At 39.8% G+C, this 25,264-nt stretch overlaps 1 long non-coding RNA gene across 1 annotated transcript in view; it reads right to left on the bottom strand.

The window, feature by feature from the left end:
* Positions 1-1,923: 1,923 nt before the first annotated feature.
* LOC129524550 (uncharacterized) overlaps positions 1,924-25,264 on the bottom strand; it is a 28,979-nt gene continuing 5,638 nt past the window's right edge. The window contains exons 3-4 of the long non-coding RNA XR_008668346.1: positions 6,962-7,051; positions 1,924-2,005 (exon numbers count right to left, since the gene is read on the bottom strand). This is a non-coding gene — a long non-coding RNA (uncharacterized lncRNA). The remainder of the gene's footprint in view (positions 2,006-6,961; positions 7,052-25,264) is intronic.

The raw sequence follows: 25,264 nt of genomic DNA on the forward strand, positions 1-25,264 counted from the left end.
TCTTGGCTATTCTGGGTCTCTTGGCCCTCCATATAAACTTTAGAGTCTTATTGTTATCATCCACACAATAGCTTGCTGAGATTATAATTGGGATTATGTTGAACCTATAGATCAAGTTGGGAAGAACTGACATCTTGACAATATTAAATCTTTCTATTTATGTACATGAAATATCTCTCCATTTATTTAGGTATTCTTTGACTTTCATCATAGTTTTGTAGTTTTTGTGCAATTCATATAGGTCTTGTACATATTTTGTTAGGTTTTGTTTTGAAAGCCCCTAGCCAAATTGGTGTTCCAGTACCACAGTGGCTAGTAACTCTACCCTAACAAGAAATGAAGGGTAGTAGATGGGGGTGTTTATAGTGTGCCTTTCATGCGATACTTATTTTACCTGGTAGACAGCCTAATGCCTCGTTGTCTGACCTATGAACAGTGTCCCTCACACAGGAAACTTGTTTACCTTAGCAGATGACCTTGTGGTTCTTGTTTGACCTTGTTCAATTTATGCCTACCTGACTATTGCTTTGGTGCTGGGAGCCCAACCTTGTGTTCTCCTCGGTTTCCCACGGAAAACCCAGCCTGGGGTAGCCCTTGGTTCTTCAGATGGAAGGCACAAATTCAGATTGAAGGCTCATCTGCTTAAAGGAAGCAGCAGGAAAAACAGAGAGCCCAGGCTGCTAGGCAGGAGAGATACCTATAAGTTTTTATCTCTGGCCACTGGCTTGAGCAATTTGAGTGTGGTGTTCTATTTCTAATGCCTAAACACGGCAACCTTTGCTGTGCCATTTCCATTACAGATTTATACCCAAGGACTTCACTTTTTGGTGATAATAAAAACAATATTGTGTTTTTAATATTCAATTTCAGTGTTCATTGTTGCTATGTAAGAAAGCAATTAACTTTTTAAAAAAATTATTACCTTGCATTCTGCAACTTGCCTGTAGGTTAATTCTCTTGTGGATCCTTGGCTGAGGAAAGCTGTGATGCGAAAGCCCTGGGAACTGAATTAGGTTTCCTGAGACTTCTGAGCCAGTCATTCATTCAACAGATAATTATTTACCACTTCTCTATGACAAAGTACTGTGGGAGGCTATGGATGCAGGATTCCTACCCTGGAGAGGTGAATAGCACCATAGGCATTGCTAATGTCAAGTTTGCGCACGCTATCAGAGGGGAAGAGAAAGAATTTCCAGGTATGAGGGAAGACTCTTCTTCCTCTTAGATGTCTCACTAAGAGGAGAGCATAGTGGCCCCAGAAAATTAAGCTGACTGGGTGCCACTAGGAAGATATTTTCCTAGTCTGTATCTTCCAGGGCAGAACATTAAAAATTGTTTTCCTCCAATATATATTTTTATGGAAGACAAAGATCAGAATTATAATGACCAGGAGAGATGGTGAATTAGAATGAATCTCATCTTCAGTGCTATTGATTTTGTTCAGGAAGCTAACCTCCAGATAGGGGTCACAGTATGCCTTGGTAAGACATTGGAAATATCAATTCATTTAATGAGACACACAAGTTAGGAATAATTATGAAAATATATTTGCATAATGTGAAATAATCTTAAGTGCATGTGAAAATACATTCAAAATGCCACAAAGTATTAACTGAACATATTGTCTGTGTAGGTTTTTTTCTACTAGTCATTTGTTCTTTATTCATTTTGTTTTCTACCAGTTCTCAGTGGATAATTGGTACCAAGCTTCCAAATTTAAGAAAAATTTAGGAGAGAAAAACTAAAATAAAGAAAATTTTATCCATATTGTATATGTTTGAGTACGTGGTAAGAAATTGGCATAATTTAATTTTAGCAGCAGGACACCTTGTTCAGGATAGAGAGAAAGGGCTTTATTTGAAAACTACTAATCTGAAAATCATGGAGGAGGATCATGTAGGAAATTCTCCTGAAATGGCAGAAACCCTCTCTTTATCTCTTGCCTGCAAGTCATTCTTTATTCCATCCTATGGGGAACTTCATTCTGAACCCTCATTGCCTCACTCTGTAATGGAAAAGCAGAGGGGGAAAACCCAGTCAACTAAATGTTCAAGATCTGGTCTCAGCTGCATCATTACCTGGTTACTTTGGGCAAGTAAAAGATTGTTTTTGCTTCATTTTTCTCATCCACATAAAAGAAATAATACCTCCTTGCTGACATCACATTAATTTTTTCCATGAAAATAAAATGAACCAATGAATAAAGATGAATTAATTTGGCTGCTTGAGGATTATGTGTTCATTGTTCTATCTTTTCCTGGGTCATAAGATGATGAGTTCCTGATGGTAGACAGCCTCCATGGTGGTTCCCAACCTCCCAAGATTCCCACCTCCAAAGATTCATGCCCCTGTGGGTTACTTTCTGGATTGTTCTGTGTGACCAATAGAATATGGCAGGAGTGATGGCATATCACTTTTTATTCTAGGCTATAAAAGACTCTGCTGCTTCTGTCTTGTTTTTTTTTTCTCTCTCTCTTTCTGATCACTTGCTCTGGGAGAAGCCAGCTGCCATTTCACTAAAAGTCTATCATGTTAGTCTACTTGCATTGCTATAAAGAAAACCAGAGGCTGGGTAATTTATAAAGAAAAGATGTTTATGTAGCTCATGGTTCTGCAGGCTGTACAGGAAGCATGGTGCCAGCATCTACTTTTGGTGAGGGCCTCAGGGAGCTTCTGATTATAGCAGAAAGTGAAGGCAGGGGGCAACGTGTCACATGATGAGAGATGGAGCAAGAGACAAAAAGGGTGCCACACTCTTTTAAACAACCAGATCTTGTGTGAAATCAGAGTGAGAACTCACTCATTACTGTGAGGAGGACACTAAGCCATTCATGAGGGATCCACCCCCAAGATTCAAACCCTCCCACTAGGCCCACCGTCAACACTGGGGATCACATTTCAACATGGGAGGATTTGGAGGGGACAAACCATATCATTCTGCCCCCAGCCCTCCAAATCTCATGTTCTCTCACATGGCAGAAAACAATAATCCCTTCTCAATAGTCCCCCAAAGTCTTAACTCATTCCAGCATTAACTCAACAGTCTCAAGTTCAAAGTCCTAAGTCTCATCAGAGACTCAAGGCAAGTTTTTTTCTACCTATGAGCCTGTAAAGTTATAAAAACAAGTTATTTACTTACAAGATACAATGATGGAACAGGTATTGGGTGAAGATTTCCATTCCAAAAGGAAAAAAATTGGCCAAAAGAAAGGGGCTACATGACCCACACAAGTGTGAAACCCAGCAGGAGAGACATTAAACCTTAAAGCTCCAACATAATCTTCCTTGACACCATGTCCAACATGCTGGGCACAGTGGTGCAAGGTGTGGGTTCCCAAGGCCCTAGTAGTTCTGCCACTGTGATTTTGCAGGGTGCAACCCCTCTGGCTGCTCTCATGGGTTGGAGTTGAATGCCTGGAGCTTTTCTAGCTGCTGATGGCTGTACCATTTTCCGGTCTGGAGGGCAGTGGCTGCTTACCCACAGCTCCACTAACCAGTGTTCTGGTGGTGGAGACTCTGTGTGGGGGCTCCAACCCCATATTTCCCTTCAGCACTTCTTCAGTAGAGTCTCTCTGTGGGGGATCCACCCCTGTTGCAGGCATCTGCCTGGGCACTCAGGCTTTCCAATACATCCTCTGAAATCTAGGAGGAAGCTTCCAAGCCTCCTTCACTTCTGCATTCTGCACATCTGCAGGCTTAACACCATGTGGAAGCCACCAAGGTTTATGGCTTGTGCCATTTGGAGTTGTGGCCTGAACTGTATCTGTGGTCCTTTTCACTGAGGCTGGAGATGGAACTACCAGGATTCTGGGAGCAGGGCAACGGAGCCCTGGGCCTGGCCCCGGAAACTATTCTTTCCTCCTGGGCCTCTAGGTCTGTGATGGGAGGGTCTGCCTCAGAGATTCCGAAATGCCTTCAAGCACTTTTTTCTGTTGTCTTGACTATTAGCACTTGGTTCCCTTGCAGCTACGTTAGTCTCTCTAAAAAGTGGTTGTTCCTTAGCCTGCTTGGATTCTTCCCCTGAAAATGCTCTTTTCTTCTTTACCACATAGCCAGGCTGCAGATTTTCCAAATTTTTACACTATGCTTCCCTTATAATGACAAGTTCCAACTTCAGTTTCTCCTCTGCTTCCATATCTTATCTTAGATTGTTAGAAGAAGCTAGGGCAAATCTTGAATGCTTTGCTGCTTAGAAATTTCTTCTGCCAGATATGCTAAGTCATCACTCTTAAGTTCAACCTTTCATAAAACTGTAGGACATGGAAACAATGAAGCAAAGCTCTTTGCTAGGGTACAATAAGGGTGACCTTTGCTCTAGCTCCCAGTAACTTCTTCATTTTTGTCTGGGACCTTATCAGCTTGGCCTTCACTATCTATATTTCTTTTTTTTTTTTTAAATTTTGTTTGTTCTTATAGTTTCTTGTTGGAAAAACACTGTCTATATTTCTATCAGTACCTTGATCACAACCAGTTAACCAGTCTCTAAGAAGTTCCAAACTTTCTCTTGTCTTCCTGTCTTCTTCTGAGCCCTCCAAACTCTTCTAGTGTCTGTCTGTTACCCAGCTTCAAAGCTGCTTCCACATCTTCAAGTATCTTTATAGCAACATCCCACTCCTCGGTAACAATTTTCTGTGTTAGTCCACTTGTGTTGCTATAAAGAAATACCAGAAGCTGGGTAATTTATAAAGAAAAGAGGTTTATTTTGGCTCATGATTCTGCAGGATGTACAGGAAACATGGTGTTGGCATCTGCTTCTGGTGAAGGCCTCAGCAAGCTTCTAATGATGGTGGAATATGAAAAGGGAGCAGCGGGTCACATGTTGAGAGAGGGAGCAAGAGAAAGGGAGGAGAGAGCTGCCTGGCTCTTTGAAGTGACCACATCTTATGTGAAATTGAGTGAGAACTTACTCATTACTGCAAGGAGGGCACTAAGCCATTCATGAGGGATCCACCTCCATGACCCAAACACCTTTCACTAGGTCCGCCTCCAACATCGGGGATCACATTTCAACATGAGATTTGGAGGGCATGCACACGCCAACCATATCACCTATGGGGGAGTCAACATAATGAGAAACTGAAGCCTCTTGCCAATGGCATGTGAATGACTTGAAGTGGCTATTTCTTGGAAGCAGATCTTCCAGCCCTAGTCAAGCCTTCAGATAACTGCAGTCCTGGCCAACAACTTGACTGAAACCTCATAAGACAGCCTGAGTCAGAAAGACCCAGATAAACCACTCCAAGATTTTTGACTGTCAGGAACTTTGTGAATTAATAGATAATTGTTTCTTTCAGTTGCTAAGTTTTGGAGGTAATTTGTTATGCAGCAATAGGTAACTAACGAATACCCCAAGTACAAAAATATATGTATTTGCCCATGGAATCCAACCCAGTGCTGGTCACATGGAGGGCATGGAATTCAACAAATACTTGAAAAACAAACTGAAATTAAAGGGAAGAATGACAGGGAAGCAGAATGTATGCAGGCACACTTGCCATTTATCCCCAGCTAGGAGGCTGGCTGTTTGTCTTACACAGATGGCCAGAATGATGCCATGAAGGTCTTTTCTCCAACTTCCTTGGCCTGATAACAAATGTGCTTCCAGGTGTGACAGCCTGAGCCATTGTTTCAAATGAGCCCAGCCTTCTTCCCCTCTCTTGAAAAACGCTCTCACTTTATTGAGGTATAATTGTAACACAAAAACTGTATTTAATTAATGTATACAATCTGACGAATTTGGAGATAAATATATGCCCATGAAACCATCCCACAATCAATCTGCCTCTTTGTGGACGCAGTTCTACATGTGACCCTGTAGTTAGGGCAGACTTTCAGTGTAACAATCTCAGAAGCCCAAGTGTGGAAAGGCGTGATAATATCACAATGAGGAGGAGGAGGTCATTGTATCTTTCAATATAACTGTGTCCATGACTTCCTGTCTCTGTACACACATTTTCCCTTCCCCACCTTTAGTTAGATCCTCTTAATTGCTCTAGTGTGTTACATGCCATCCAGGGATTTGACCTCATGTAGGGGTGGGAGCTGGTGATGGCAGTCGCCTTCATATTTGGTGCTGGAACTTGAAGGTACCCACAGAAAGGGCACCTGGAAAATAAGATGAATATGAAATGGGGAGAGCAAGAAGGAGCTGAAATGCATCAGCTGGAGCCCGGGAGAACAGATAGAAACTCAGACTCTTTCTTGTGTTCTCTCTGCCGTTGATGGTCTGCATGTCCTGGAGAAGCCAGGTCTTTCATCACACACAGCTGGCCCAGCAGTCAGAGAAGCTGAAGGAGGAATGTGGGAAGGTGGAGCAGCAGGAGGCCTGGCTGTTCCTCACACCAAGGAGGTGCATCCGCAGATGAGGAGTGAATGCCAAGGGCATGTGAATGCCTTGAAGTGGCTATTTCTTGGAAGCAGATATTATAAGGTGAGTTACAAGATGGTGGCTGCTTCATGTCTCTGCTTCAAATACTGCACTAGAGCCTTTCTTTGGCTCCCTCTGGCCAGAAACACACGAGGAAGGCAACTGTGGGAATGCGGTTCAGCCTGGCCAACTGGACACCTTACAAAGCTGCCACATCTAGCCCCAAAGAGATTCTATCAGACAAGGCCAAAATAAAATAAGCCCATTTAATGAAATTGTTTGTTTTAAATTGTACTAGAAAAGCAGTAATCAGTTTTTCTGGTGTCATGCCTCTTTGACATTTCTAAAAATAATTGAGGATCCCAAATGGCTTTTGTTTATGTGGATCATAGCTATTGATTTATATCTTTTTAGAAATTAAAACAAATAAATCTAAAAATTAACATTAATTTATTTAAAAATAAGAATAACAAACCATTACATGTTAATATAAATAAAATATTTTCATAAAAATAACTACATTTTCCAAAATAAAGGCTATTTAGGGAGAAGAATGGCATTGTTTTACATTTTTAAAATATTTTTAATGCCTACCTTAATAGAAGGCAGCTGGATTCTCATAGTTGGCTCTGTACTCAATCTGTCGTGACGTCACTCATCATGTAGCCTCTGGAAAATTCCACTCTAGACTCATAAGAGGATGAGACAAATAATGTCTTAGTGTTATCATGAAAATAGTTTGACTTCATGAATCTCTTGAAAGGATCTTGGAGACCCCCAGAGTCCCTGGACCATAATTTGAGAACCACTTTACTGGAGAAAAATGCATTGTTCTCTAATTTTGGTGAAGCACTGGGGAAAAAACTACAACTTGGAAGTTATGGCTCTAAACCTCTGAGCTGTAAAGCCTATGGCTGTCTGCAAGTGAATTCCCGAGGCAATGATCTGGATAATATAAGTCCAAGCAATATGCTAATGGCTCCATTATTTGACTAGTGCAGGTATTTGTCCCTATCATTGCAAGAATATCATGGCAATATTTTGTCTCTGAAGATACTAATAGTAAGAGACAAAAGAATTGGAAAGAGAGAGGGCTAGAGAAAGAACAGGGACAGGAAGAAAGAAGAAACAGAATGTCACTGGTGCAAGCATCTGTCTGCAGACCCCAGAGCCCATTTGCTGCTAAGGAACATGTTCTGGAGTTATGTGTATGGACTCTGAAGAGGTTGACCTTAGAAGCAGTTTTGCCAGCCTCAGGAATCAGTTTCCATGCATTTCCTGAAGTTGTAGACAGTGGTCCAAGAATTCTTGGTGGGAGGAATGAGCTCATTGTGAATATTTACACATTTTCAATGCCCTTGACCCATCCCTAGCATGTTTACCAGGAGAATGTAAACCACATTATTGTACCATTTGCCTGTTTATTATTGAGGTTTTCATGTGACTCAAAATATTTTTGCAGGTTTCTTTCAAGAAGTATTTGTTTTAAAGTTGATTATAAGGCAAAACTCTTTTCTCCTAGAAAATATGAACATATTCATTGAGAAGCTAACTGCTGTTCAAGATAATATAAATTTTTGCAATATCCTTATTATAAATCAAAGCCCTTATTTGGAATTAAAGTCCCTAAAAGATCAACATTTTTTTGTTTTCATCAATCCGTGGGCCTTAGCCCAGTTTTCAGAAATATTTTGGAAAAGTACCAGCTCGTGATACCAATCATCCAGATATTGTTTGGACATAGCCACTATTTTTATAATCATTACCCTCTCATTGAACCTTCATGGAATGAAGATAAAGTCATGGTCAATGTTTTCCTGAAAATAAACTTTAAAAATGCAACATGATTTTCTTTTAAATTAAATTAAAATGATGAGCCATTAAAAACAATTTTATTTCAATAGTTTTTGGGGTACAGGTGGTTCTTGGTTACAAGGATATGTTATTTGGTGGTGATTTCTGAGATTTTAGGGCACCTGTCACCTGAGCAGTGTACACTGTACCCAGTATATAGTCTTTTATCCCTTACCCCCTTCCAGCCTTCCCCGCTGAGTCCTCAAAGTCCATTATATCATTCTTGTGTCTTTGGGTCCTCATAGCTTAGCTCCCACTTATAAGCAGGAAATTTGATGTTTGGTTTTCCATTCCTGAGTTACTTCACTTAGAATAATGGCCTCCAGCTCCATCTAAGTTGCTGCAAAAGACATTATTTCATTCCTTTGTATGGCTGAGAAGTATTCCTTGCTATGTATATACCACATTTTCTTCATTTACTTGTTTGTTGATGGGCACTTAGGTTGGTTCCATATCTTTGCAATTGCAAATTTTGTTGCTATAACCATGCGTGTGCAAGTGTCTTTTTCATATAATGACTTATTTTCCTCTGGGTATATACCCAGTAGTGGGATTTCTGGATCGAATGGTAGCTCTACTTTTATTTCTTTAAGTAATCTCCATACTGTTTTCCAGAGTGGTTGTATTAATTTACATTTCCAGCAGTAGTGTAAAAGTGTTCCCTTTTCACCACATTTTTGACGTTTTACTTATGGCAATTATTGCAGGAGTAAGGTGGTTTAAATAATCATTTCCCAGATGATTAGCGGTGTCAAGCACTTTTTCTTTTTTATTTACTGTTGAGTATTTTTACTTAATATGTTCATGACATTCATTCAAGCTGTTGCAAATAGCAGTAGTTAAGTTAGGCTCTTCTTTCGGTTTTTTATTTTATGACTATTTTACAATTTATTATTATTTTTTAATCTTTTATTTTAGGTTTGGGGGTACATGTGAAGGTTTGCTACATAGGTAAACGTGTCACCGGGGTTTTTGTACATATTATTTCCTCATCCAGGTATTAAGCCAAGCACCCAATGTTATATTTCTGCTCCTCTCCCTCCTCTCATGCTCCCTCTTCAAGTATACCCCAGTGTCTGTTATTTCCTTCTTTGTGTACGTAAGTTCTTATCATTTAGCTCCCACTTGTAAGTGAGAATATACAGTATTTAGTTTTCTGTTTCTGCATTAGTTTGCTAAGGATAATAGCCTCCAGCTCCATCCACATTCCCACAAAAGACATAGTCTCATTCTTTTTTATGGCTGCATAGTATTCCATGGTGTATATGTACCACATTTTCTGTAACCAATCTGTCATTGATGGACATTTAGGTTGATTCCATGTCTTTGCTATTGTGAATAGTGCTGCAATGAACATTTGTGTACATGTGTCTTTATGGTAGAAGGATTTATATTCCTCTGGGTATATACTCAGTAATGGGATTGCCAGGTCGAATTGTAGTTCTGCTTTTAGCTCTTTGAGGAACTGCCATAATGCCTTCTGCAATGGTTGAACTAATTTACACTTTCACTGACAGTGTGTAAGTGTTCCTTTCTCTGCAACCTCACCAGCCTGTGTTATTTTTTGACTTTTTAATAGTAGCCATTCAGACTGGTGTGAGATGGTATATCATTGTGGTTTTGATTTGCATTTCTCTAATGATCAGTTATGTTGAGCTTTTTAAAATATGCTTGTTGGCTGCATGTATGTCTTCTTTTGAGAAGTGTCTGTTCATGTCCTTTGCCCACTTTTTAATGGGGTTGTTTTTCTCTTGTAAATTTGTTTAAGTTCCTTATAGATGCTGGATATTAGACTTTGCCAGATGCTTAGTTTGCAAATATTTTCTCCCATTCTGTAGGTTGTCTGTTTACTCTGTTGATAATTTTTTTTGCTGTTCAGGAGCGCTTAAGTTTAATTAGATACCATTTGTCAATTTTCCTGTGTCCAGGATGGTATTGCCTAGGTTGTCTTCCAGGGTTTTTATGGTTTTGGGTTTTACATTTAAGTCTTTAATCCATGTTGAGTTAATTTTTGTATATGATGTCAGGGTCCAGTATCAATCTTCTGCATATGGCTAGCCAGTTATCCCAGCACCATTTATTGAATGGGGAGTCTTTTCCCCATTGCTTGCTTTTGTCATTTTTGTCAAAGATCAGATGGTCGTACATGTGTGACCTTGTTTCTGGGCTCTTTATTCTGTTCCATTGGTTTATGTGTCTGCATTTGCACCAGTACTATGCTATTCTGGTTACTGTAGCCTTGTAATATAGTTTGAAGTCAGGTGATGTGATGCCTCTAGCTTTGTTCTTCTTGCTTAGGATTGCGTTGACTATTTGGGCTCTTTTTTGGTTTCATGTGAATTTAAAAATAGTTTTTTTCCTGTTCTGTGAAGAATGTAATTGGTAGTTTTATAGGAATAGCATTGAATCTATAATTTGCTTTGGACAGTATAGCCATTTTAATGATACTGATTCTTCCTATCCATGAGCACCGAATGTTTTTCCATTTGTTTGTATCTTCTCTGATTTCTTTGAGCAATGTTTTGTAATTCTCTTTGTAGAGGATCTTTCACCTCCCTGGTTAGCTGTATTCCTAAGTATTTTATTCTTTTTGTGGCAGTTGTGAATGGGATGGCTTTTCTGATTTGGCTGTTGTTGATGTATAGGAATGCTGGTGATTTTTATATTGATTATGTATCCTGCAACTTTGCTGAGGTTGTTTATCAGCTGGAGGTACTTTTGGGCTGAAACTGTGGGGTTTTCTAGGTATAAAATCATGTTGTTTGCAAGCAGAGGTAGTTTGACTTCTTCTCTTCCTATTTTGTGCCCTTGGTTTCTTTCCCTTGCCTGATTGCTCTGGCTAGGACTTCCAATACTATTTTGAATAGAAGTGGTGAGAGAGGGCAAGGAAATCCTTGTCTTGTGCCATTTTTCAAGGGGAATGCTTCCAGCTTTTGCCCATTCAATATAATGTTGGCTGTGGGTTTGTAATCGATGGCTCTTACCATTTTGGGGTATCTTCCTTCAATACTTAGTTTATCGAGTGTTTTTAACAGGAAGAGGTGTTGAATTTTGTCAAAGGCCTTTTCTTCTGCATCTATTGAGATAATCATGTGGTTTTTGTCTTTAGTTCTGTGTATGTGATGAATCACATTCATTGATTTGAGTATGTTGAAGCAACCTCTCATCCTGGGGATGAAGCCTACTTGATCATGGTGGATTACCTTTTTTTTTTTTTTTTTTTTTTTTTTTTGAGACAGAGTCTCGCTCTGTCACCCAGGCTGGCATGCAGTGGCATGATCTCGGCTCACTGCAACCTCCACTTCCTGGGTTCAAGCAATTCTCCTGCCTCAGCCTCCTGAGTAGCTGGGATTAGAGGTGCCCCTGACCACGTCCAGCTAATTTCTTTTTTTTTTTTTTTTTGAGATGGAGTCTCACTTTGTTGCTCAGGCTGGAGTGCAGTGGCGCGATCTCTGCTCACTGCAAGCTCTGCCTCCCGGGTTCATGCCATTCTCCTGCCTCAGCCTCCCGAGTAGCTGGGACTACAGCCGCCTGCCACCATGCCTGGCTAATTTTGTTTTTGTATTTTTAGTAGAGACTGAGCTACTGTGCTTAGCCTGGATTAACTTTTTGATATGCTACTGGATTCAGTTTGCAAGTATTTTGTTGAGACCTTTTGCATCAATGTTCATCAAGGATATTGGCCCGAAGTTTTCCTTCTTGTGTGCGTCTCTGCCAGGTTTTGGTATCAAGATGATCCTGGCCTCATAGAATGAGTTGGGGAGAAGTTTCTCCTCCTCAATTTTTTGGAATAGTTTCCGTAGGAACGGTACCAGCTCTTCTTTGTACATGTGGTAGAATTTGGCTGTGAATTCATTAGGTCCTGGTATTTTTTTTTTGTTGTTGTTGGTAGGCTATTTATTGCTGATTTAATTTCAGAGCTCATTATTGGTCTCTTCTGGCTATCAATTTCTTCCTGGTTGAGCACTTTTTCATATGTTTGTTGGCGGTTTGTATATCTTCTTTTGAGAATCGTCTATTCATGTCCTTTGCCCATTTTTTAATGGGATTGCTTTTTCCTTACTGGTTTGAGTTCCTTGTAGATTCTGGATATTAATCCTTTGTTGGATGCATAGTTAGTGAATATTTTATCCCACTCTGTGGGTTGTCTGTTTACTCTGTTGATTATTTCCTTTGCTGTGCTAAAGCTTTTAAGTCTAATTAGGTTCCATCTATTTATTTTTGATTTTGTTGTATTTGCTTTTGGGGTCTTAGTCATGAATTATTTGCCTAAGCCAATGTCTAGAAGAATTTTTCCAACGTTATCTTCTAGAATTTTTATAATTTCAGGTTTAGATTTAAGTTTTTGATCCATCTTGAGTTGATTTTTGTGTAAAGTGAGAGATGGGGATTCAGTTTCATTCTTCTACATGTAGCTTGCCAGTTTTCCCAGCACTGTTTGTTGAACAGGGTGTCTTTTCCCCAATTTATGTTTTTATATGCTTGTTGAAGATCAGCTAGCTCTAAGTATTTGGCTTTATTTATAGGTTCTCTATTTTGTTCCATTGGCTGTCATGCCTATTTTTATACCAGTACCATGCTGTTTAGGTAACTATAGCTTTGTAGTATAATTTGACATTGGGTAATGTGATGCCTCCAGATTTTTTCCTTTTGCTTAGTATTGCTTTGGTTATGCAGGTTCTTTTCTTGTTCCTGTATGAATTTTAGTATTGTTTTCTAGTTCTATGAAGAATGACAATGGCATTTTATGGGAATTGCATTGAATGTGTAGATTGCTTTTGGCAGTATGGTCATTTTCACAATATTGATTCTTCCCATCCATGAGCATGGGATGTGTTTCCATTTGGGTCCTCTATGATTTATTTCATCAGTGTTTTGTAGTTTTCCTTGTAGAGATCTTTCACCTCCTTGGTTAAGTATATTTCTACATATTTTACTTTTTTTTTTTTTTTGGCAGCTGTTGTAAAAGGGATTGAGTTCTTGGTTTGACTCTCAGCATGGTCATTGTTGGTGTATAGCAGTGCTACTGATTTGTGTACATTGATTTTGTATCTTGAGACTTTATTGAATTCATTTATCGAATCTAAAGAACTTTCAGGGTGAGTCTTTAGGGTTTTCTAGGTATACAATCATACCATCAACAAGCAGCAATAGTTTCTCTTGTCTGATTTTCTTGTTTGATTGTCTTGTCTTTCTCTTGTCTAATTGCTCTGGCTAGGACTTCCAGTACTATGTTGAATATAAGTGGTGAAAGTGGGCATTCTTGTCTTGCTCTTGTTCTCAGGGGGAGTGCTTTCAACTTTTCCCTATTCAGTATAATGTTGGCTATGGGTTTGTCATGTATGGCTTTTATTACTTTGAGGTAAGTCCCTTCTATGTCTATTTTGTTAAGGTTTTTTTTTTTAATCATAAAGAGTTACTGGATTTCATCAAATGCTTTCTCTGCATATTGAGATGATCATATGGTTTTTAAAAAAAATTTCTGTTTATGTGATGTATCACATTTATTGACTTGTGTATGTTAAACCATCCCTGCATCTCTGGTACGAAACCCACTTGATGATGATGTATTATCTGTTTGATATGGTGTTGGATTCAGTTAGCTAGTATTTTGTTGATGATTTTTACATCTATATTCATCAGGGATATTGGTCTGTAGTTTTCTTTTTTTGTTATTTTTTTCCTGGTTTTGGTATTAGAGTGATACTGGCTTCATAAAATGATTTAGGGAAGATTCTCTTTATCTTTTGGAATAGTTTCAGTAGAATTTGTACCAATTATTCTTTGAATGTCTGACAGAATTCAGCTGTGAATCCATCTGGTCCTGAACTTTTTTGTTGGCATTTAAAAAATTACTGATTCAATATTGCTGCTGGTTATTGGTCTGTTCAGCATTTATATTTATTCCTGACTTAATCTAGGAGGTTTGCATATTTCCAGGAATTTATCCATTTTCTCTAGATTTTGTAGTGTGTGTGCATAAAGCTGTTCATAGTACCTTTGAATCATCTTTTGTATTTCTGTGGTATTGGTTGTAATATTTCCAGTTTCTTTCTAATTGAGCTTATTTGACTCTTTTCTCTTCTTTTCTTGGTTAATCTTGCTAATGGTCTATCAATTTTGTTTATCTTTATAAAGAAACAGCTTTTTGTTTCATTTCTCTTTTGTATTTTTTTCTTTTTGTGAGACAGAGTCTCCATCTGTCACAGAGGCTGGAGTGCAGTGGCATGACCTTGACTCACTGCAACCTCTGCTTCCCTGGTTCAAGTGATTCTCCTGTCAGCCTCCCAAGTAGCTGAGATGACAGGTGTGCACCACCATGCCTGGATAATTTTTGTATTTTTACAAAAAAATACAAAATTATTTTATATTCTTTTGGAGATGAGTTTCACCATGCTGGCCAAGCTCTTCTCAAACTCCTGACCTCAAGTGATCTGACTGCTTTGGCTTCCCAAAGTGCTGAGATTACAGGCGTGAACTACTGCACCCAGCCATTGTGTTGTTTTTGTTTTTGTTGTTGTTTTCTTTCAATTTCATTTAGTTCTGCTCTTACCTTTGTTATTTCTTTTTTCTCCTGGGTTTGGGTTTAGTTTGCTCTTGTTTCTGTAGTTCCTTATTGTATAACCTTAGATTGTCTATTTGTGCTCTTTCAGATGTTTTGATGTCGGCATTGAAAGCTATAAACTTTTTTCTTAGCACCACTTTTGCTGTATCCCATAGGTTTTGGTAAGTTGTGTCACTATTATCATTTATTTCAAATAATTTTTACATTTCCATCTTGATTTCATTGTTAACTGAAAAATTACTCAAGAGCAGATTATTTAATTTCCATGTATTTGCATAGTTTTGAGGGTTCCCTTTGGAGTTGATTTCCAGTTTTATTCTACTGTGGTCTGAGAAGATACTTTATGTGATTTCTACTTTCTTAAATTTATTAAGACTTGTTTTCTGGTCTATCATATGGTCTATCTTGGAGAATGTTTCATGTGCTGATTAGAAGAATGTATATTCTGCAGTTGTTTGGTAGAATGTTCTGTAAATATCTGTTAAGTCCATTTGTTCTAGGGTATAGTTTAAGTTCATTGTTTCTTTATTGACCCTCTGTCTTGATGATCTGTCTAGTGCTATCAGTGGAGTATCGAGGTCCCCCACTATTATTGTGTTGCTGTCTATCTTATTTCTTAGGTCTAGTAGTAATTGCCTTGTAAATCTGGGAGCACCTATGTTGAATGCATACAAATTTAGGATTGTAATATCTTCCTGTTGGACTAATCCTTTTATCATTATATAATGCCCTTCTTTGTCTTTCTTTTCTTTTTTAATTGTTGTTGCTTTAAAGTGTACTTAGTCTGATATGAGAATAGCTACTCTTGCTTGCTTTTAGTTTATATTTGCGTGAAATATCTTTTTCCACCCCTTTATCTTAAGTTTAAATGAATGCTTGTGTGTTAGGTGAGTCTCTTGAAGTCAGCAGATATTTGGTTGGTGATTTTTTTTTTTAATCCATTGTGCCATTCTGTATCTTTTAAGTGGAGCATTTAGGCCACTTACATTCAACTTTAATACTGAGATATAAGGTACTGTTCTATTTATCTTGTTAGTTGTTGCCTAAATACTTTGTTTGTTCATTGTGTTATTGTTTTATAGGCCCTTTGAAATTTATGCTTTAAGGAGGTTCTATCTTAGTTCATATTGAGCTTTGTTTCAAGGTTTAAAACTCCTTTCAGCATTTCTTGTAGTATTGGTTTGGTAGTGGCAAATTCCCTCAGCATTTGTTTTTCTGAAAAAGAATTCATCTCTCCTTCATTTATGAAGCTTAGTTTTGTTGAATACACAATTCTTGGATGACAATTATTTTGTTTAAGAAGGCCAAAGATATGTCCTGGGTCTCTTCTGGCTTGTAAGGCTTCTGCTGAGAAATCTGCCATTAGACTGATAGGTTTTCCTTTATAGTTATAGGTTACCTGATGCTTTTGTCTCACAGCTCTTAAAATTCTTTCCTTCATGTTGACTTTAGATAACCTGATGACTATGTGCCTTGGTGATGATCTTTTTGCAATGCATTTCCCAGGAGTTCTTTAAGCTTTGTGTATTTGGATATTTAGATCTCTAAGACCAAGGAAGTATCTAAGACCAGGGAAGTTTTCCTCAATTATTCCCTCAAATAGGTTTTCCAAACTTTTAGACTTCTTTTCTCCCTCAGGAACACCAATTATTCTTAGAGTTGGCTGTTTTACAAAATTCCATATTTCCCGATGACTTTATTTATTTTGATTCTTTTTTTCTTTGTCTTTTCTGGTTGGGTTAATCCTAAAGCCTTGTCTTCAAGCCCTAAAATTCTTTCTTCTACTTGTTCTAGTCTGATGGGCAATTTTTATATCACGTCTTTTCTGATTCTAAGACTGTTGCATATTTATTGTACCAAAACTGAATAAAACAAGGCATTAAAAAATCACTTGTAAACCTACTACTGCTCAAACATATGTTTTAGTGTATGTTTTTCCAATAACTTTTTCAAACCCTATCTATGTATACAGTATATACATGCATGCATATCTGTATGTATGACTTTTAAACAAAATTGAGTATTGCATTGAAGTTTTGATAAGCCCAGAGTATCCATTTTGAGTATCTCAATGAGTTGAAATTTCCCTTGTGTGAGAGAAGGAGCTGGCTTGCATCTCTGCATGGTGATGTGGGCTGGGAGTGACTCCAGTATTGCTCCACGGTCATCAGCTTATGAAAATCTCCCTGCAGGTAGGAGTAAGGTGCCCAGAGACAAAGTGGCTTTGAGTCCCTATGTGTCAGTAAAGGGCACAGGGTGAGGGCAGGTTTGGGATGTTGGGCATATTCATTCTCAGCCAGGAGAAGGAGAGACCCTTGCCCACCCCAGCTCTTGGCTGGCAGCATGGCAGCACTGGGCACTCAGCCTCAGAAAGGTGCTGGTCTCAGAGAGCAGGAGTTGGTCAGGAAAGAGGGGCCAGACAGGGGAGCAGAAGCAACCTCAGTCTACCCCTCTGTAAGCACCCCCCTTTAGCAATGAAGAGGAAGTTCTCAGGAAACTAGTAGGGAGAGGGGAAGAGGCATAGTAAGAAAGAGGAAGAGAAAGAGCAAGTATGTGACTGAGAACATATGTGTGTTTGTGTGTGTGTGTGTGTGTGTGTGTGTGTGTGATGTATGTATGGTGTGTGTATAGTGTGCCTAGTGTGTACAGTATGTAAAGGAAAATAAAAAATACCAGGACTCCCAAACTTGAGCCACGAGGCTGAACCATGCAACACCAGCTTCCAAATGAATAGCTGTAGCATTGTGCACCAGCCAGGTCCCCATGGACAGGTAGGAGGCCTCAGGGATCTACTATGGGCTGCCCCACAGATCATTCAGCAGTAAATTTTTTGCTGGCCTCCCACAAACAAGGACATGCCAATTGCAATTTTAGGTGTACAATCTAAGTCTGGCTCCTAAAACTAAAGTCTGTTCATTCCATACTGATAGTGTCAATTACAAGCTTATCTTCCCAGGTGCAGAATAAAGACTCCACTCTCCTACCCAGAGATGGCTGCATAATTAACTCGTCCTTTACACCCTTTTTTTCCTTTAAACATTCACCTTCTCTTATGTGAAATGTAGATTAACTGGGCACTAACTAAAGCGTAACAGGAATGTAACCATTTGCTTTACTATCTACCTGCACCTCTTTCTGTCTGCCATCCCTCAATTTAAGGAAATGTATAAATACTAAGTCTCCTGAAAACCTCTTTGGAAAAACAGCCAGGGATGTGTCTGTGGCTCATTTTTCTTTTCCAGATGCACCCTAAAGCTGGCTTAATAAACCTTGGTGATTGAGACCTTTCCCTTAGTCACTCATCTTGGTTATCAGGTGTGTGTATGTGCGCACTGTATGGAGGGTGTGTGTGATGTATGTGATAAATAACCAGCATTTGGAAGCTGACACCACAGGAGTGGCCACTTGAGGCCCAGCCATTAGAAGGGCACACCAGATGGGGACAGAAGACTCCAGGAGTGAGAGAGACTGACCAGTTCAGGGTTCAGAGCTCATCCCAGTCTCTCTTCTGCAGACCTCCCTCTTGGTCTAGAGCTCTTATCAAGAACTCTAAGCCCCAGGTAGAGGGACGGAGGAGCAACAATGCCATACCCTGCCTGGATCGCAGAGCAGAATGTGAGAATGAAAGTTCTGACTTGAACTCCTCTAAGGCTCCCCATGCCCTCTGGATCGAACCCCAACTCCTTCCTGGGCCGTGGACTCTGTGGCTCCTTGCAAGTTCATCTGCCCACAGGCCACATGCGGGGGGCTGCTGCTTGTGTCCCACACCCTGCCTTGCTTTCCCAGCTCTGGGCTGTGAATCCGTCTCCTTGGAAAATGTGTCTGCTCCCTCTGTTGAATTCCTTAGGATTCTGTCTCACTGTTTTCTTTCTCCAGAGGCTTTTCTCTAATGGCCCCCAATCTGGGTCAGGTGTCCTCTGTGTGCCCTATGGCCCCTGATACGATCTCTTGTCTTGGCCTGTCCTGACCAGCGTAACTTTGAACAAACTGTTTTGCTTAAATGGGCTTCTGGCTTCTTCATCTAGCAAATCAGAGTTGGACCATGCGATGTGAAGTCCTCTTGTGAGAGAACCTGTGTGATTCTCCAAATTTTTTTTTATATTAGTTATTTAACCAGCTTTTAACTTCTACTCCTTTAAGCAGCTGGAGGAGAGAGGAGGAAGGTGAACTAGCAATTCACCTTTGGAAACTCTGTCACACAAAAAAGTGAACTTGGTTTCTGGGCTGTCCTGGCCATGTTCACAGGGCTGGAAACTACTTGGATTGATCGAATGGGACCAAGGATATGAGGAGATGGGAAACTGTGTTATGGTTCCTAGTTGGCCAGTTGCTTCCCTGTCTTCATGCCTAGAGGGGCATGTGGTCATTAGCCAGCTGCTTTGAAAGGAAAGGAAATCACCTCTCTAGAAGCAGAACCCTCCCACATCCAGGCTCAGGAGGCTTTGGCAATTGACTCATTTTTCAGATCAGTGAGGAATGGTTTGGGCTTTTGAATCACAATCCAAGAAGAAGGTCCACCAGATGCCTGCCTTTAACGACAAGAAGAATTTTGTTTGAATTAATTGTTTCATTACGGCTGCATGCACAGGATAAGCTGTTCCAGGTTGAGAACCAGAGCAACACAGGAGCTCACTGGGTACTTCTACACATCCCACTCTGTTTTGTTATTGCTATTGTTGTTTCTTTCCTTTTAACAATTTCTCGTTTTGAAATAATTTTGGACTTACAAGAAATTGCAAAAAATAGTACAATGTTACTGAGTATTTGATTCTCACCCCTAGCACTGTGTATGCATGTGTGTGTGTGTGCACACTTGTGTATGTGTATAGTTTATAGTTTTTTTTGAAGTATTTAAGAATAAATTGCAGACATGTGGTTCTCTTATTGGAGCACTTCACTGTGCATATACAAAATCCAAGGGTATTCTCTTTTCTAACTATAGTGCAACTATCAAAGCAGGAAATTAACATCGATACAATTCTATTGTCTAATCTACAGATCTTATTCCAATTTTTCTGGGTGTCCCACTAATGTTATTTTTCTGATCCAGCATCCCACATTGCTTTTTGTTGTCCTGTCTCATTGGTATCCTCTAATCTGGAATAGTCCTTTAGTCTTTTTTTAATCTTCCATGGCCTTGACGTTTGTGAAGAGTGGTGTTCATTATTTAGTTGAATATCCCTCTAAATGGGTTTGCCTGATGTTTCTGCAGAAAGTGTGTGTGTGTGTGCGTGCGCACGTGTGCGGTGTGTGTTTTTGATGTGTGTGGGCATACAGTTCATGCATTTTTGGCAGAGATACAACAGTAGTGGTGTTGTGTCAGATCAGGAGGAACGTGGTAGCAATTTGTCCCATCGCTGGTGATGGTAGTGACAGTTACTTGGTGAACACAGTGTCACAGGTTTCCTCACTGCCAGGTTCCTATTTTCCCTTTTGTCATTAATGAGAATCTTGGGAGGTGATACTTTGAGACTATGCAAATATCCTGCTTCCTATCACACTTTTGCCAATTGATTTTAGCATCTTTTGATGATTTTTGCGTAAAACAGTCATTACAGTTGTGGGTGCCAAGTGATTTTCTAATTCTGTCACTCCTTTTGCATATATGAGTTGGCATTCCACTGCGAGGAAGAGCTGGCCCTTCTCCCATATTTATTTGCTCATATCTGTGTGGGTGCATGGATTCCTTGTCTATGATATAGGTTACAATCCCTCATTATCACTATTTAGTTCAAATTATTCCAAATTTGACCAGTGGATGCCTTTTTCACCTGGCTCCTGGGTCCTCTTGCTGTGTCTCCATCCTCTTCTAACATTTCCTTAATTTCCGGGGCTGTGTAACCTCCAGGCTCATCTTCTGTGTTCCCTGCCCCAGACCTGGGACCAGGCATTTCTCTGAGGAGCCTTCCTTCCTGTTGCTGGAGAATGGCATTGAGCAGGCATCATGATCTGGGTGTTCTGACTCACCACCCCCAACCCAGCTTGTCCTTGGTTGGGGTTTCCTATAGCCACCTGCACCTCTCAATCAGTTTCCCTCTCAGGCTCTCTGTCCACTCCCAACACAGTACTCTCTTCTGTGCCCTAGGCTTCATGGTACAATGGCCTGATAAACGTTTCCACTTGGATCTTAAAGGAAGCATGTCTTTGTGGTGGCTGAATTGCATCCCCCCCCCCAAAAAAAATTCATATTTTGAAGTCCTAACCCTCAGTAATTCAGAATGTGATGTATTTGGAGACAGGGTCTTTAAAGAAGTGATTAAGGTAAAATGAGATCCTTCCAGTGGACTCTAATCCAACCTGACTGATGTGTTATAGGTAGAGGAGATGAGGTCACAGACACACACAGAGGGATGACCACGTGAGCATACAGGGAGAAGACAGCAATCTGCAAGCCAAAGAGAGAGGCCATAGAGAAACCAACCCTGCCAACACCTTGATCTTGGACATCCAGCCTTCAAGACTGTGAGACAGTAGATTTCTGCTGTGTCAGCAACTCCACCCACAGCCCATCTGTGGTCCTTCGTTATGACAACTGGAGCAGATGAATGTAATCCTTAAGAGAACTCATGCCTTCCCTCTGCCTTGCTTCTTGGCTTAGTGTGCCCCCCCTCAGGAAATGGTGCCACCATTCAGCCATTTGTTTGTGTCTGTCCTATCAATACTTCTTCTTCATCTTCTTCTTCCTCTTCCTCCTTCTCCTCTCCTTGTCCTCCTCCTCTTCTTATTCTTCTTCATCCTCTTCTTCTTCTTCCTCTTCCTCTTCTCCTTCGCCTTCTCCCCCTCCCTCTCCTCCTTCTTCTCCTTCTCCTCTTCCAAGTTCTCCTTCTCCTCTTCTTTATTTTCATTTTCATTTTTAAAGCTGGAATAATTCTATAAAGAGAAAGTTTCCTCACAGACATTTTGTTATTTTGACATCTCATTTGTATAGGAAAAGCAGGATTAAAATGTTTGATTCTTTTTTATTTTCTAGTTTTCAAAATAATGAGTTGGCTTCTTAGCATTCTTTAAGTGTGGCAAAGAAATTTTTTTAAAAAGTATTATTATGGACTCATGGGAATAAACATATTTTATGTACTTCAAATTGTTGCAGTTATTTTTATTGATGTTCAAATGGTAGCATCCTTGGTAAATGGGAGATTAACAAGGTGCCTCCTGAACTCATTTGGCATGGTTCTAGTGGACCTCGTAAGAGGCTTTTCTCTTTCTATAACAAGATATTCCAGGATTGTCCTATATATTTCCTGCTCAGATCTTGAAATGCACCTCTCTTTAAGGGTTCTTAGTTTTTTTTTCCTGAGGAAATGGTAGTTAGAGACAACTTAGGTACTAGGCTAGGATGCTTATTGCTGTTGTGTTGATTTTTGTCATTTGGCCTTTTCAGTAGACAGAGCGAGGAAATAGAAAAATAAAATATAAAGATTAAATACATCATGAATCCAAACTGCTACTTCAAATTTAAATTTAAGTGATAGACTTTCCCCCCATTTTTTAGAACAGTAATCTCTCTCTCTCTCTCTTTCTCTCTCTATATGTAATATCGTATACAATTTACCATTTAAGCCATTTTAAGTATACAATTAGTGCCATTAATTACTTTCATAATCTTGTGCACCATCACCACTATTTATTTATGGTTGTTTCATCATCCCAAACAGAAACTCTACTCATTAAGTAATAATTTTCTATTTCTCCTCCCCCAGCCCCTAGCAACCTTTAACTTAACTTTTTGTTTTCAGGAATTGTCCTTTTCTGGACATTTCATATAAGTGGAATCTACAGTATTTGTTCTTTTGTGTCTGGCTGATTTCACTTAGCATAATGTTTTCAAGCCTCATCCACGTTGTTGCATGTGTCAGAGCTTCATTCATTTTTATGGCTGAGTAATAAATATCCCACTGTAGGCATAAACAACACTTCATTTATCCACTCATCTGTTGATGGGCACTTGGGTTGTTTGCCCCTTTCGGCTGTCATGAATAGTGCTGCAATGAACACTGGCATAGAAGTATCTCTCTGAGTCCTTGTTTTCAGATTTTTTGGATGTATACCTAGGTGTAGAATTGCTGAGTCATATGGTAATTCCGTTTAGCTTTTTGAAGAACCACCAAACTGTTTTCCATAGTGCTGCACCATCTTACATTCCCACCCACAATATCCTAGCATTCTGATCTCTCCACCTTCTTGACAACATTTGTGATTTTTTTTCCTTAGTCATCCTAACCTGTATGAAGTGATATCTCATTGTGGTTTTGATTTTCATTTTCCTAATGATTAGTGATGTTGAGCGTCTCTTCAGGTGCTTACTGGCCATTTATATATCTTCTTTGGAGTGTTGACTATTCAAGTCCTTTGACAATTCTTTGATTGGGTTGTTTGTCTTTTTGTTGTTGAGTTGAAGGACTTCTTTTTATATTCCCAAGTCCCAGCTGGTCCTCAAAGGTCCAATTTCTTCAATCAGTAAATAGTGAGAAAAAACAAAACAAATGTAAATGAAATCTAGATATTAAAATCTTATTATCTGATTTGAACATATTTTCTCCTGGTCTGTAGGTTGTCTTTTCCCTTTCCTGATAATAAGCATTGATGCCCAAAAGTTTTTAATTTTGATGAAGTCTAATTTATCTATTTTTTGCTGTTGCTTTTTGGTGTCATATCTAGGAATCACGTGCCAAATCCAAGATTATGAAGATTTATTTCTTTGTTTTATTCTGAGACTTTTATTAGCTTTAGTAGATGCTTAAATTATAATTTTCCATTGTATGAGTCAGGATAAGTTATACTGTTTTGCAAACAACAAACCCTGAAATCTCAGGATATTAACACAATTAAAAATTATATATTGTTTGGCACACAGTGCACTATGGATTGGGCAATCCTCCTCCATCTTGTAGCATGGAGTAAAAAAAGCCTTTGAGAGATGTTTTAAAGACCACCCTTGGGCTGGGCGAAGTGGCTCATGCCTATAATCCCAGCACTTTAGGAAGCTGAGGCAGGCAGATCACCTGAGGTCAGGAGTTCGAGAGCAGCTGGCCAACATGGTGAAACCCCGCCTCTACTAAAAATACAAAAATTAGCCAGGCATGGTGGTGTGTGCCTGCAGTCTAAGCTAATTGGGATGCTGAGGCAAGAGAATTGCTTGAACCCGGGAGGTGGAGGTTATAGTGAGCCGAGATCATGCCACTGCACTCCAGCCTCCAGCCTGGGCAACAGAGCAAGGCTCTGTCAAAAACAAACAAACAAACAAAACCCAAAAAAACCCCAAAAATCAAACAAACAAACAAAAAAACCCACACCTGGAAGTATGTAATTTTCACCTATTTCCCATCAGCCAGAACTCAGTCACATGGTCTCAACCTAACTGCAAAGGAGGCTGGGAAACGTAGTCTTTCTGCCTGCCTACGTGACTTTTAAATTAAGAAATTATTGGAAAACATCATTTAATCAGGCATGTTATTTTTGCTTTTTGTGTCCTTGAAAATTATGAGATTATAGCCCAATTCATTCGTGTTGCAAATACAAGACAGTTTATTGGTATTAATTTTAATATTTTATAATTTATGTTAGTTGCTATTTTCTAGCAGGGAAACCAGCACGCATTAGAGCTAATGACATTCTGTAACTGAGAATCAGGCAGTCCCCTTAGTGAGGGAAAGTCTGTGAAGTGTTTACAATGCCCTTTAGACAGCAGCCTGCTACCAGATAAAGAATGTGAAACAGTTTTGTTACTTTTGGCTCAGAGGAAGCTCTCTTTGTAAATGTGTTTTGAAAGCTGGAAACAGAACAAAAGCAAAGAAGAAAACAGTGACAGGAACGAAAGGAAGAAAAGAATGGAGATGAGGGGAAAGAAAAGAGAAGGGGATGGGACAGACAGAAGAAGAAAGGGGGGAAGGCTACAGGACTGCAAGAGGTGTGCTCGCTTGCTGCTGTGCCTGTCTCAACACAGCACCCAAGCCAGGACAGAAGAAGGCAGAGCTGAGCACCGCCACATCCTGGTGCGTTGTTGAGAGAAAGCTGTGACCAGACCTTGAGAATCTCATCACAGCATGCTTGTCATTTTCAAAAAAGAGACGTGGCCGGGCGCGGTGGCTCACGCCTGTAATCCCAGCACTTCGGGAGGCCGAGGCGGGCGGATCACGAGGTTGGGAGATCGAAACCATCCTGGCTAACACGGTGAAACCCCGTCTCCACTAAAAATACAAAAAATTAGCCGGGCATGGTGGCGGGCGCCTGTAGTCCCAGCTATTCGGGAGGCTGGGGCAGGAGAATGGGGTGAACCCAGGAGGCGGAGCTTGCCCTGAGCCGCGATTGTGCCACTGCACTCAGCCTGGGCGACAGAGCGAGACTCCGTCTCAAAAAAAAAAAAAAAAAAAAAAAAAAGAGAGACATGTTAGGAGGTCTTGATTAATACAAAGTTATCTCAGAACAGAGTATGAATCCAATGGCCTCCAGAGGAAAGACAGGGCTATGTGCCCTTGGTC

This window comes from Gorilla gorilla, chromosome 13, assembly GCF_029281585.2.
Source record: "Gorilla gorilla gorilla isolate KB3781 chromosome 13, NHGRI_mGorGor1-v2.1_pri, whole genome shotgun sequence".
Taxonomy (NCBI): Eukaryota; Metazoa; Chordata; class Mammalia; order Primates; family Hominidae; genus Gorilla; species Gorilla gorilla.